The sequence below is a fragment of the Piliocolobus tephrosceles genome, chromosome 3 (genome assembly GCF_002776525.5).
Source record: "Piliocolobus tephrosceles isolate RC106 chromosome 3, ASM277652v3, whole genome shotgun sequence".
Taxonomy (NCBI): Eukaryota; Metazoa; Chordata; class Mammalia; order Primates; family Cercopithecidae; genus Piliocolobus; species Piliocolobus tephrosceles.
The window spans coordinates 47,736,922-47,751,913 of record NC_045436.1 but is presented as its reverse complement, the minus strand read 5'-3'; positions in this window follow the sequence as shown (position 1 = coordinate 47,751,913).

Here is a 14,992-nt window from a genome sequence, read left to right as displayed (position 1 = left end):
TATTAAATCAATGCCTAGGATATGTCTAGATAATATTAAACAGTAGAAATATAAAGAGTAGTGACACAGTTATATCACCAAGGACTACACAGTACTAACACTGGCTCATCACCCCCTAACAACTAATACTGGCTCATCACTTCCAAAACAACTATCAGTGAGTGGTTATTGTATGCAAGGTGAGTATTGAGTCTTATTAAGGATCATTTTAATGAATTATCACAACAGCATTTTGAAGTGATACTATTATCCCCTTTGTACAGAAGAAGACATTTTACTTTGAGAGATTGACTTGGCCAAAATCACACATTTAGTAAGTGGCAGAGCTAACACCTGTATCTAGGACTAACTGTCACAGTCCCATGTTACATGGTAACCCAGACCTACGAATCAGTAAATGTATTAAAGGAAATAATCAATTTTCCCTGACAGAGTGGTTTGAAAGCCTTCAAAGTGGTGATTCTTGATTTGAGATTTTACAGGTGAGCAGGTTTCCTCCAGGCAGCCAGGGAGGAAAGGAGAATGAAAGGGCACAGTGTGCTGCAGAAGGGCAGCTGTGCTGCATCAGCTCCACCTGTTTCTCCATATTCACGCTAATACTCCTCCACCTGCCCCAGAAGCCTGACTGCTATGGACGGCACAACCTTAGCTTCTTTGAGGCTCACTGAATTTGACTAGCTGTAGATTGGAATGTGGGAATCAGGCAAAATCAGAATTAATATTTTTCTGACTCTCTCCATGCAAAGCCATAAGTTGATAATTGCTGCATTCTTGTATCAAAGGCCACATCTGCTGAACATTCCTCCTCTCAGCCACAACAAAACTACAGTTCACTTCTAGTCACTGCGTCTTCCTCTCACCTTCAGGCCCGCAGGCATGAATGGCTCCACATGTTGCCAGGGCTTGTATGTTCCATCATCCCTCCGAGTTGCTTAACTCTGCCCCCACCTTTTGGAAATAGTGTCCACCTCAGTTTATCTCTCTCTGCCTCTGCTTCTCTCTCTTGCAGGCATGCACACACACTCCTTTAACTAATAGTTTTATTGAGATAAAATTCACATAGCGTATCAACTTATTCATTTATAGTACACAATTCAAAGATTTCTAGTACATTCAGAGTTGTGCAACGATCACCATAGTCAATTTTAGAATATTTCCATCACCCAAAATAGAAACTTTGTAGTGTTTAACAGTCGTCTTCCCATTCCAACCCCCAGTCCTGAGCAACAACTCATCTACTTTCTATCTGCATAGATTTGATTGTGACATTTCATATAAAATAAATAATAAAATGTATGGTTGTTTTGGGACTGGCTTCTTTCACTTAACATAATGCTTTTAAGGTTCTTCTATGTTGTATCATATATCAGTATTTTATTTCTATTTATTGTTGAATAATGTTTTATGGCTATACCACATTTTGTTTATCAATTAATTGATGAACAGTTCAATCATTTCCACTTTTTGACCATAATGAACAATGTATGAAAATCTGTGTACAAGGTTTCATATGAACCTATATGTTTATTTCCTGAGTACGTATCTATGGCCATAATTACTGGGTTATATGACACTGTATGTTTAATCTTTTGAGAAAGTACCAGACTGCTTTCCAAAGTGACTGTGCCATTTTACATTCCCATCGGCAATATATGAGGATCCTAATTTTCCATGTCCTTGTCAACGGTTATTAGCTGTCTTTTTTTTTTTTTTTTTTTTTTTTTTTTGCTTTTAGTCCTCTTAATAGGTATGCAGTGGCATCTCATTGATGTTTTGCTTTGCAGTCTTCTAATGGCTAATAATACTGAATATCCTTTTATGTAATTACTATTTATTTTTCTGTTTTGGAGAAATATCTATTCAGAACCTTTGCTCTTATTATATCTCTCAATCTCTTAAACAATTCATTTGTTTGTCTGCTGTGTTTCCTGTTAGGACCCCCATTGATACATATTACAAGAACTATCCAGATTTACAGAACATGCCTTACTGCAAGGTGCACACATTTAGCAAAAGATTTAGGGCAAGCCACTTGTGCTAGTTGTGAAGAAGAAAAAAGAAGAAAATCATTTTTGTATTACTACACTGACTTTGGTGATTTCTTTTGAATTGAGGCTATATCTCAGCATGATATTTTAATCATCTACTTTTTAATTGAATCATTTACTAGTTGACCATCCTAAAAACACAGGCTAATTACCTTTCAGTCCAGGTCACAGAAAGTGGAATTTTAGGACTCCAGTTTTGTGAGTGCAAACTTTCCCAATGAGAAAAAGGCCTGACAGTTGTAACACTTAAATATTTAAAAAGCTGCAAGTGACATTGATGGTGGCTTCTTCTCCTTATCAAAATGACTTAGACTTTGGTAAGATCCAGCAGCTCCAACAACGTTAGGGTTTGGGACCACACGGATCTGGGTTTGAATATCTACTGTATAATTTACCATTTGCTTCACTCTAGACAAGTTACTTGAGCCCTTTAAACCTGTTCTCTTGTCTGCAAAATTAGGATAAGTATACCACTATATATAAAATGGTTGTGTTATGTAAGTAAAATAATGCAAATTAGACACCTAGAAAGAGTAATATTTAATAATTATTTCTTTTCCACTTGTCCTTACACTGCTTTTTCATGTTACTCTGGTTCTGAAAAGTATCCCTTTCCCCCACAATGCTAAGCACACGATACCAGACTGCAGTTACATTATAAATGACACATCTAATCTCTGGTTTTGGTGAACCCATTTAATTACATGCATTATTATTTAAAAACTCTAGAATACATTGAATCTCTCACTCTTTTTTTTTCCCAACAACAGTTAATAAGACAAAGTGTTAGCCTCATAGCATTTTTGTTCTGGTTATGAAGACAGGCAAACTATTTACTCATTTATAAAATTGTAGGCCAAAAAATAGAATTGTGTTTAGTATCTGTCTACCAAACCATAAGTTTCAGAAACTTTATAACAACCTATAGTATTGGAATTTATCTATAACATGAATTGGATCACAAAAAATGGGAAAAGTTTCATTATATTCTCTATTTATGATTGTAAGCACATTAATATCACATATTGACAAAATGCCAACAGAAACAGAATAGTCTCCTTTTTAACTCACTCCAGGAGCTGATGAATTATAAATATGAAGTGAAGGGTCTATTCCATAAAACTAATACTATATCTCAAGGAAGCCAGAGAAAAGCTCTGACCTTTAGGCACACAATGAATTTATAGAACACCAGTCCTCCAGGCATCCACCCTGAAAAGTGCACTCTTATCTACAAACCACAGAGACAAGCTACACTCTTAACTCAAATAATAGCCACTTCTCCCTCCTGAAAATTGTGGAGCTATTCTTGGACTACAAAAGCGTCCAATTGTGAGAAGAGCAACAGAGGAAGCTACTAAGGCCTTTAGATTGGTCTCTGCAAGTAGAAAACTTTTTTTTTTCCTTGAGTGCAAATGGAATATCAAATGAGCACATTTTAAATATATAGGATTTGAGCAATTGTGAAGTTTTGTTCTGGATGCTCTTGTCCTTAAATTATATTATAATCACGTTATTAAAGTGAGCCAGTTTGTACTCAATACCATACTTTATTCTTTCTCGCCAGTCCTTACTATATCCAGCCTATGAAATATTCTTGCCTTCCTCTTGATTAAAACTCAAGTAAATGCCATAGCTTTTCCAATCACTCTCTTTTTTTTTTTTACTGTCTTATTTACATTTTTAAACCTCACTTCCACCCCAGCATTGCATATACTCTGTGCCATATTTTCCTGCCTTTTAATAAATAATTCACTGATTTTATTTATCTTCTACCTTCCTTCACTGGTAAGTTCCTTGAGGATAAGGACCTTTTCTTTTTCTGTATAGTGTATGTATGTGTGTGAGTATGTGGGATTTTGTTTGTTTGTTTGTTTGTTTTGAGACAGAGTTTCACTCTTGTTGCCCAGGCTGGAGTGCAATGGTGCGATCTCGGCTCACAGCAACCTCTGCCTCCTGGGTTCAAGCCATTCTCCTGCCTCAGCCTCCGGAGAAGCTGGGATTACAGGCATGCACCACTACATCCGGCTAATTTTTTTTTTCTTTTTGTATTTTTAGTAGAGACGGGGTTTCTCCATGTTGGTCAGGCTGGTCTTGAACTCCGGACCTCAGGTGATCCGCCCGCCTCGGCCTCCCAAAGTGCTGGGATTACAGGCGTGAGCCACTGCGCCCGCCCCCCTCCCTTCCCCCACCCCGCCCCGTATGTGTGGGTTTGTACTAATCTGTTCTTTGAACCTGAAACAGTGGCTAGTACATTGGAGGCACTCAAGAAATATTTGTTGAATGGAAAAGTGAATTCGTGTATTAGTCTGTTCTTACTTGCTATAAAGAAATACCTGAGACTGAGTAATTTATAAAGGAAAGAGATTTAATTGGTTCGCAGTTCCACAGACTGTACAGGAGGACTGGTGGAGGAGGCTTCATGAAGCTTTTACTTACCGCAAAAGGCAAAGCGGAGCACGAGTCTTCTGGCCGGAGCAGGAGGAAGAAAGAAAGACAGGAGGTGCTACACACTTTTAAACAACCAGATCTCCAGAGAACAGCACTAGAGGGATGGTGCTAAACCATTAGAAAGCACCCCCGTGATCCAATCATCTCCCACCAGGCCCCACCTCCAACACGGGATTACAATTCAACATGAGATTTGGGTGGGGACACAGATCCAAAACATATCAATTAGAAATCTAAATTCTCATCTAGTTGAAACGTTTCTCCTCCCTCATCCTGGCCTCACCTTAAGCAGGACACTGTAATGCAAACCAAAGGAAGGTGAAGGCAGCTTCTCTATTTTTCACTCCCTTTCTTGTTCTACTAATCAGTTGCTCCTTGTAACTGCAAGAGCGTGATGCAAAGGCAGGATGTGAGGTAAGAGCATGATGCAGAGGCAGGATGTGAGGTAAGATAATACAAAATTACTTACAGCTGTAATTTTTCTTCAAGGCTACCTTCACAACAACTGTGACAGATTCACTGTTTGTTAACTTTCCTTTGTGGAGTATTTTTGTGAGTTCTTAGAAGACTCCAAGTCGCTGAGCTCCTCTCTCTGCCTGATGTAGGTGGATACCTTGACTGGTAGGCTGCCTGTGACATGACTTCATTTCTGCATATAACTGTTTTCTTTGCAGTGTCTCCAATTAAAATAATATATGCTTATTATAAAAAGTGGTATAGTTATATAACAAAGGATTATAAAGGCAAAATAAAACACTTTCTCTTATTCCACACCTCAAACTTCACTAGGTAATCAACGTTAGTAACATTTTCCCACAACTTTCTCCCTGTTTGTATATATGCAGACACCTCTACAGGCAAATATGGATGCCCTTTTATATATGTTTATTGTTACTTAGTTAAAACTATGTTACTTAGTTACTATGTTACTTAGTTAACTATGTTACTTAGTTTAACTATGTTAGTTAAAACTGTTCATTACACTGACAACACGTCATGACCACCATTTTTTTCTAGTGCTTTCATTCAGATACAATCAGGATATTGTAGGAACAAGTATGATTAAGATATATATAATCAAACTTTGTTTTTTGTCTCTTGTTTCACACTTTAACATTTATTTAAGAAGTTTAATCTTTCCTTGCTCCTGGGCATTGTGAATCCAGAAAATCTGAGAAAGGTCTCAGTTAATTAATTAATTAATTATTATTATTAGAGACAAAGTTTTGCTCTTGTTGCCCAGGCTGGAGTGCAATGGCGCAATCTCCCCTCACTGCAATGTCTGCCTCCCGGGTTCAAGCGATTTCTCCTGCCTCAGCCTCCCAAGTAGCTGGGATTACAGGCATGTGCCACCATGCCCAACTAATTTTTTTATTTTTAGTAGAGATAAGGTTTTACCATGTTGGTCAGGCTGGTCTTGAACTCCAGATCTCAGGTGATCCACCACCTCGGCCTACCAAAGTGCTGGGATTTCAGGCGTGAGCCACCACACCTGGCCAGGTCTCAGTTAATTTAGAAAGTTTATTTTGCCAAGGTTGAGAACAGGACACGCCCATGACACAGCCTCAGGAAGTCCTACTGACATGTGCCCAAGGTAGTCAGGGTACAGCTTGGTTTTATACAGTTTAGGGAGACATGAGACGTCAATCAATATATGTAAGAAGTACATTGGTTCGCTCTGGAAAGGTGGGACAACTTGAAGCAAAGGCAGGAAGACTCAAGGGAGGAGGGACCATCCAAGTCACAGATAGGTGAGACATGAACAGTTCTATTCTTTTGGATTCTGATTAGTTTTTCCAAAGGAGGCAAATCAGACATGCATCTATTTCAATGAGCAGATGGGTGACTGACTTTGAATAGAATGGGAGGCAGGTTTGCCCCAAGCAGTTTCCAGCTTGAGTTTTCCTAGTGACTTTGGGGACCCAAGATATTTTCCTTTCATAGCATGAACTTCAGGTCATTTGAAGGGTCTCAAATTAAAACTCAACTAGATACACATAACATTCATTGCTAGATATTCAGATATGATTCAACTTAAAATCTTCTTCCCTTTCCCTGTTAAAATCTACTTTATTTATTTATTTACTATAAGTTTTGTTTAGACAGAATTACTGCATATCACGTGAGAAAAATATTCAACTTCACTTTCTGTCATATTGATGACCCTTGTGCCAACAGCATCTATTGAATAAACTCTTTACCCTTCTTGCTCAAATGAAGTAACATTTTTACCCATTTGTACATATTACATTTTCAAATATATAAGGTTGATTTACAGGTTTTTCTGTTCTTTGCAATTGACTTGTTTATTCTCATGCTAATATTATAGTGATTAAAAGTGACGTTATATGGCCCAACACCAGTAAGGCAAGACTTCTCCCCTCACTATTCCTCTTTTTCTTGCTTTCCCTGGTTTATCTCCGGCATTTTGACTTCTTCATGACATAGCTGGATCCAATTCCCTTCAACACCCACCATCTGGCTGGCATTTTATTAATACATTGAATTGCATTACATTTATATATTAATTTAGGGATGTGTGATATTTTTATGATATCAAATATTCTTATTTAAAAACATGAAATGCTTTTTCAATTATTTAGATCTTGTTTTATTTTCATCACTAATATCTTATAGTTTTATTTTTATAGGTCTGACATGTTTCTTATTAAATATATTCCTAGGCTTTAAATGGTTTTTATTGCTACAGTGAATGTTATTTTCATTTCTACTTCTAACAGTTTATGCCTAAGACAGAGAAAACCTATTTATTTTTGTGTATCACACTTAACACCTATGTACTTCTTATTAATCCTGGAAGTTTCTGTGCACCTCTTTGCTGTCACACAATCGCATTATTGGTCAAAAAAAGTAATGTTAAAATAATTTAACTCTTCCTTATACATTTTTTAAAAATTAACATTTTGTTTGTTAGTATCTTCATTTGTTAGTACCTTTGAGACAATGGTAATAGCAAGCATTCCTGCTGACTGGTTTATAATTTTCATTGCAATAGTTTTAAGTTTGCTGTTTAAAGTGATTTAATGTTAATTTTTGGTTAAAAGTCTTTTTATAATGTTTTTATTTCTTTATTTATTTTGACACTGGGTTATCAGACCACCTAATATTTTTTGTGGCAGAGTCTCGTTTTGTTGCCCAGTCTGGAGCTGGAGTTCAGTGGCACAATCTCGGTTCCCTGCAACCTCCGATTCCCGGGTTCAAGTGATTATCCTGTCTCAGCCTCCTGAGTAGCTGGGACTACAGGCATGTACTACCATGCCTGGCTAATGTTTGTATTTTTAGTAGAGACAAGGTTTTGCCATATCAGTCAGGCTGACTTGAACTCCTGGCCTAAAGCAGTCCATCCACCTTGGCCTCTAAAACTGCTAGGATTATAGGCATGAGCCACTGCGCCAGCCAGGTAAAGTCTTTTTACAATATTTAAGTGACATTCTATTTTTATCAGCGTTTCCATTAAGAACTACCGGTAAATTTTGTCAGATGCTTTTTTAGCATCTACTGTTATGATCACATAATATTTCTCTCTTAGTTTGTTGATATAATAATTACATTAAGAGATTTCATAGTAATTGGGCCACCCTTGCATTCCTGGAATAAGCCTTTTATTGCTTATTGTGCAGCACTATTTTGATATATTGCTGGAGTCTCTTTGCTAATATTCACTTAGAATTTGTGCTTCTATATTAAATAGTAAGATTCATGTATGTGTTGTGGGATCAGTTTTTGACTTTAAAGTTATTCTGATTTAATAATATTTTTTGGTGATGTTGAGACCTTTTTATGGGTTGGAATAAATTAAACACTAATAGGAGTATATATTAATTAAACCTTAGATAGAATACAGGTGTGAAGCCACTTGATCTCGATTCTTTTATTAGCATATCTGTAATAACATTTTTAATCTTATCTATGTTAATTAATATATTTATTCTAAGTTAAATTTTACTAAGAAATTATTTTCTCTAAGTTTTCACATTTATTATTACCTTATCCTGTTTTGTCATTCTTATTATTTTTCTGTTTTATTAACTGCAGGTTTTATTTTATTAATTTACTCTTCCTTCTTTCTTTTGCCTTATTATATTGTACTTTATCTCATTAAAGTTTTTTTTTATTATTATACTTTAAGTTCTAGGGTACATGTGCATAACGTGCAGGTTTGTTACATATGTATACATGTGCCATGTTGGTGTGCTGCACCCATCAACTCGTCAGCACTCATCAATTCATCATTTATATCAGGTATAACTCCCCAATGCAATCCCTCCCCCCTCCCCCCTCCCCATGATAGGCCCCATTGTGTGATGTTCCCCTTCCCGAGTCCAAGTGAGCTCATTGTTCAGTTCCCACCTATGAGTGAGAACATGCAGTGTTTGGTTTTCTCTTCTTGTGATAGTTTGCTAAGAATGATGGTTTCCAGCTGCATCCATGTCCCTACAAAGGATGCAAACTCATCCTTTTTTATGGCTGCATAGTATTCCATGGTGTATATGTGCCACATTTTCTTAATCCAGTCTGTCACTGATGGACATTTGGGTTGATTCCAAGTCTTTGCTATTGTGAATAGTGCCACAATAAACATACGTGTGCATGTGTCTTTGTAGTAGCATAATTTATAATCCTTTGGGTATATATCCAGTAGTGGGATGGCTGGGTCATATGGTACATCTAGCTCTAGATCCTTGAGGAATTGCCATACTGTTTTCCATAATGGTTGAACTAGTTTACAATCCCACCAACAGTGTAAAAGTGTTCCTATTTCTCCACATCCTCTCCAACACCTGTTGTTTCCTGATTTTTTAATGATTGCCATTCTAACTGGTGTGAGATGGTATCTCATTGTGGTTTTGATTTGCATTTCTCTGATGGCGAGTGATGATGAGCATTTTTTCATGTGTCTGTTGGCTGTATGAATGTCTTCTTTTGAGAAATGTCTGTTCATATCCTTTCCCCACTTTTGGATGGGGTTGTTTGTTTTTTTCTTGTATATTTGTTTGAGTTCTTTGTAGATTCTGGAAATTAGCCCTTTGTCAGATGAGTAGATTGCAAAAATTTTCTCCCATTCTGTAGGTTGCCTGTTCACTCTGATGGTAGTTTCTTTTGCTGTGCAGAAGCTCTTTAGTTTAATTAGATCCCATTTGTCAATTTTGGCTTTTGCTGCCGTTGCTTTTGGTGTTTTAGGCATGAAGTCCTTGCCCATGCCTATGTCCTGAATGGTACTACCTAGATTTTCTTCTAGGGTTTTTATGGTATTAAGTCTAACATTTAAGTCTCTAATCCATCTTGAATTAATCTTCGTATAAGGAGTAAGGAAAGGATCCAGTTTCAGCTTTCTACTTATGGCTAGCCAATTTTCCCAGCACCATTTATTAAATAGGGAATCCTTTCCCCATTTCTTGTTTTTGTCAGGTTTGTCAAAGATCAGATGGTTGTAGATGTGTGGCATTATTTCTGAGGGCTCTGTTCTGTTCCATTGGTCTATATCTCTGTTTTGGTACCAGTACCATGCTGTTTTGGTTACTGTAGCCTTGTAGTATAGTTTGAAGTCAGGTAGCGTGACGCCTCTGGCTTTGTCCTTTTGACTTAGGATTGTCTTAATGTGGGTATCCAGATAGAAATTTACCATTCTGGCCGGGCGAGGTGGCTCAAGCCTGTAATCCCAGCACTTTGGGAGGCCGAGACGGGCAGATCACGAGGTCAGGAGATCGAGACCATCCTGGCTAACACGGTGAAACCCCGTCTCTACTAAAAAATGCGAAAAATCTAGCCGGGCAAGGTGGCGGGCGCCTGTAGTCCCAGCTACTTGGGAGGCTGAAGCAGGAGAATGGCGTAAACCCGGGAGGCGGAGCTTGCAGTGAGCTGAGATCCGGCCACTGCACTCCAGCCTGGGTGACAGAGTGAGACTCCGTCTCAAAAAAAAAAAAAAAGAAAGAAATTTACCATTCTATGTATCTGCCTAGTGCCTTTGGCACTACTGTTGTATTTAGCACGTTTCTAAATTTAAAAGATACTTCAGATTAGAAGTTGAAATTATGATGTATTTGTCTAGGTGCCTTTGCTGCAAGAGTGTAGGCAGCTATGCTGTGGATGACATAGCATACAGATTAGAATAATCTCCATGAGAATTTAGTTTAGCACCTCATGATGTGGGGCCCCAATATGGGGCAGTGTTTGGTGTGTGTGCCTAGTGGCCCCTGAATATGGGAGCCCAGTAAGAGAAGTGGTTGGGGTGGGGACTTAGCAAACTGCCCAAAGAAAGGAACTGAGTATTTTAAATCACAACTTCAAAACTGGGTTCACATAGCACTTGTAAAGTACATTACACCAGAGGTATCAGCTTTCTGACACAGCAGTGACAAGTGGAAGATTTGGGGCTCCAACTTGGGTGCTTCTTCCTCTCGGCAGAATGAGCAGGGTTTCACTGGAGGAACCCAGTGGTGTAAGTTTGGAGGCGTGTGTCCTCCAAACTTGATTCTCTGGATCTCTAGGAGATTCTCAGACATACCATATTTGTAGTCAGGGGTCTACAGAGAAATGGAGCCAATGGAATATATATGTATGAAACTGGCTTATTTGTCTATGGATTAGATCAAGTCCCACAATCTGCAGGATGGATTGGAAACATGAAGTCCTCAGGAGGTCAGATGGTATCATCTCATCCAAAGGGTTAGCAGACTTGAGACCCAGAAAGAGAAATGTTTTAGTTTGAGTCTCAAAATAGGAACAAAACCCCAATGTCCCAGCTTAAAGGATGTCAAACAGAAGAAATGTATCTTACTCAGGTGAGGGTCAGTCTTTTGTTCTTTTCAGACCTTCAGCTGACTGGATGAGGCTCGCTCACATTAGGGAGGGCAACCTGCTTTACTCAATCATCTACTTATCTGAATGTTAATTTCATCCAAAAACACTTTCACAGAACATGCAGAATGATGTCTGACCAAATATTTGAGCAACACATGGCCCAGTCAAGCTGACACATAAAATGAATCATCACACAGCTCATTATAAATTTATTTTCTATTTTCTAGATTAGGTTCTATGAATTTTTCTGAATCCCACTAAAATCATGACTGATACAAGTACCAGTTTTATTTTAATATTTAATCTTTTATCTTCAATAATATAAATATTTAAGTCTAACACTCTGTGTTTTTCTCTGAGAAGAACTTTTTATGTGGCCAATAGATTTTTGTATAGCCATTTCTCATTGTTTCTTAGAAACTGTTCTTATATTGAAATTACTTTTTGATTTTACCACTATCTCAAAGTTAATTTTCTAATTTTTATGTAATAAAGTACTTTCATAAATCTTATATCTGGTTAACATTAGAAAACTGGTCTGTAAGACTTACACTTTTTAAAATTGAAGGGTTTTTTTGCTTTTAGGTTTGTAAACACAATTTTTAGAAGCTCAATGATGTACGCAAAATACAAGAGTTCTATATATATTTATCAATGTTCGAATATTATTATTCATTTCGGATTTATAAGGTCTGTTCTATTCTTATGGAAATATCTGGAAACCGATTTCTGATAAGTTCTTTTTGCTCTTAAATGGTTTTTATTTCATGTATGTATAGGGCTCATTCAGATTTATATATTTTTTAAAAATTTTGCTTTTTAAAATAAATTACATAATGTCATTCTTCATTCTGACGGTGAATTTAACGTTAAACTCCTTCCTGTATATGAATTGTAGCCACTACTTGTATGTATGTGTATTTACACATATGTGTGTGGGTGTGTGTGCGCACATGGGTGTGGTGTGGGTGTATATGTTGGTGTGGGGATGTGTGTGTATGTGGTGGCAACTACATTTGAATAGTAACTCTTTAATTATCTTTTAATGTCAGCCCAGCTTTAATACTTTGTTTTTATAAACAGCATAAAGTTTTTTAAAAGTCTTAATATTGCATTCTATACTTTAAAAGGCAACACTTATGTAATTTAATTGATTTTATTCCTTACATTTTACTATATATGTATTATTTATTTTACTTTATTATTTTCTTGTTCCCTTATAAAAATAATAAAAAAAGCTTTCACCAATTCACTTCTTATCTCCTTCTTTCTTATATGAGAGTTTTACTGCATTTTTCTATTCCATCAAAGCTTGTGTCTTTTCTAATATTTATACACATTTCTCTAGTATCATACGAAAAGAAGAAACTGACAATTCAACAGGGAATACTTTACTCTTTTATTCTCCTTCTTATTCCATGTCCCCACTCCTTCTTTTCCTGCTCATTGTCCCCCACCTTTAAAATTTTGCTGAGCTGACTTTGTATTTTAAAGTTCAGACTTTTTGTTTTTCAATTATCTTGCAGCTTCTCACATCTATTTTTAAAAATTCCTGCGTAAGCCTGATATGTTTTGGATGCTTTGTCCTCTGCAAATTCCATTTTGAAATGTGGTCCCCAATGTTGGAGGTGGGGCATGCTGGGAGGTTTTAGAGTCATAGGGCGGATCCCTCATGAATGGCTTGCTGCCATTGTGGGAGTAATCAGTGAGTTCTCACTCTGAGTTGACATGACATCTGGTTGTTTAAAAGATCCTGGCACTTCCTCCTTTCTCTCTCCTGCTCTTGCCATATGACATGCTGGCTCCCTTTCACCTTCTGCCATGATCGTAGCTTCCTTAAGCCCTCACTGGAAGCAGATGCTGGTACTGTGCTTCATGTACAGCCTGCAGAACTGTGAGCAAAATAAATTTCTTTTCTTTATAAATTATCAAGTCTCAGATATTCCTTTATAGCACCAGACACTGACTGACACAAAGCCATTTATATTTTGTGATTCGCTTTGGCAGTATTAAAACAAAAACATTTTATAGCATTTCAGCAAAAACAAAGTCCAAAATCTTAGTGAAGATGTCAGTGAAGAAGTTAGGTTGAAAGCAGGTAATTCCTTTAGAATTCCCAGAATCCATGTAGATCAGAACATGAAGCTAGAAGGAGAGTCCTCCAAGTGAGAAGGTGGGGCAGGGTGAGTTGCAGTAGCTATCTTTAAGCAGACTGCTTGTGCACATTTCAATCCCACTTCTTCAGGGTAAATACATGGAGCCTTAGATAGATCTTGGGCATGGTATATAATGTCAAGAGCAACAGATTTATAGCCACATAGATTTGGATTCAAATTATTCCTCTGTCACTTTTTTTCCAGGTGACACCAGGCAGTTACTAGCCTCCAGAGGTTCAGTTTCCTATCTGTGAAAAGGAAATAATAATAATAATCTCACAGGATTGCTATGACAATATATAAGACCACAGCCCTCTGAGGCAGTATCATTAGGCACCCAACTAATATGTGGATCCCTGTCTTTCTTTGGTCAGAACTGTGTGTTGATACTCGCCGTAAGACAGTAAAACTAATTTGAAATTCAAACCTCACATCTCTCCTGCTGAGAAGAGGAACAATTGGAAAAATAACACCTTTTCCCTCCAGCCAGGCATGTCTGTTTCCATTTTTCGGTTCAGTTTTTGCCTTTGACCAGACACACATACAGAGTTGGAAGTACCTTGAACTGACAGATGTGTGTTTTGCAAAAATATTCTCTTGGCTTTCATAGGCAGATACTTCTTGACTTACCTCTTCATAGTAAGATGTTTAAATCACTAGAGTCTTAGATTTGAACCCAAGATCTAGTCAACTACAAAATAAAACCTAAGATAGCTGAGGGACATAATTAAATTTTGATTAATCTGGTATCTTATCTTAGAGTGTCTCTAGGCAACACTAACCTCCTTACAAAACGATTTATTGCCTAACATGTCAGCTTGGGAAATACATGTTTCCAACTGAAAGAGACTTTTATAGGGTAATAGGCCCACAATCTGCCTCCAGGCAAAAAGTTTTCTAATATTGTCTCTACTAAACTCTCTCTACTTCTATTTATTTTTTTCTTTTTATAGCTCAGATTTGAATTCTTTTCTGCTGAGCATTTATTAAATAAAAGCTTGTTTCTCAAATATAATTCATCAAGGAGATTTTGGTTACCCTCACCCAAAAAGTTATCTGTTGAAATACTCCTTTTTCTCACCATCAAAATGAAATAAACAGTACATTTTGGCTAACCTTATGGTACCTGCATTGTAGATAAATATAAATCTTATGATTTTATTTTTTTAAAGCTTTGTATAGCATATCTTTGTATTAGCATCACCTTCCCCCATTGTCAGCTGTGTGGTCTTGTTCTAAGTATGTACTTTGGATAATCCCACATCAGGTTGTGGCGGTCCTCAAATTGTGGACCACAGAAGCATAATCAGCACCATCTGAAACGTGTTAGAGATTAAACTTTTCAAGCTCCCACTCCAGTCTGACTGAGTCTGAGACTCAGTGGTCTATATTTGAAAAGCTCTCCAGCAGAATATGATGCACGCTTAACTTTGAGAACCACTGGGTAAGAGGGCAAATCATAATCATTCAGGGCCCATAGTTTACATTGGGTTCACTCTTGGTGTTACACAGTCT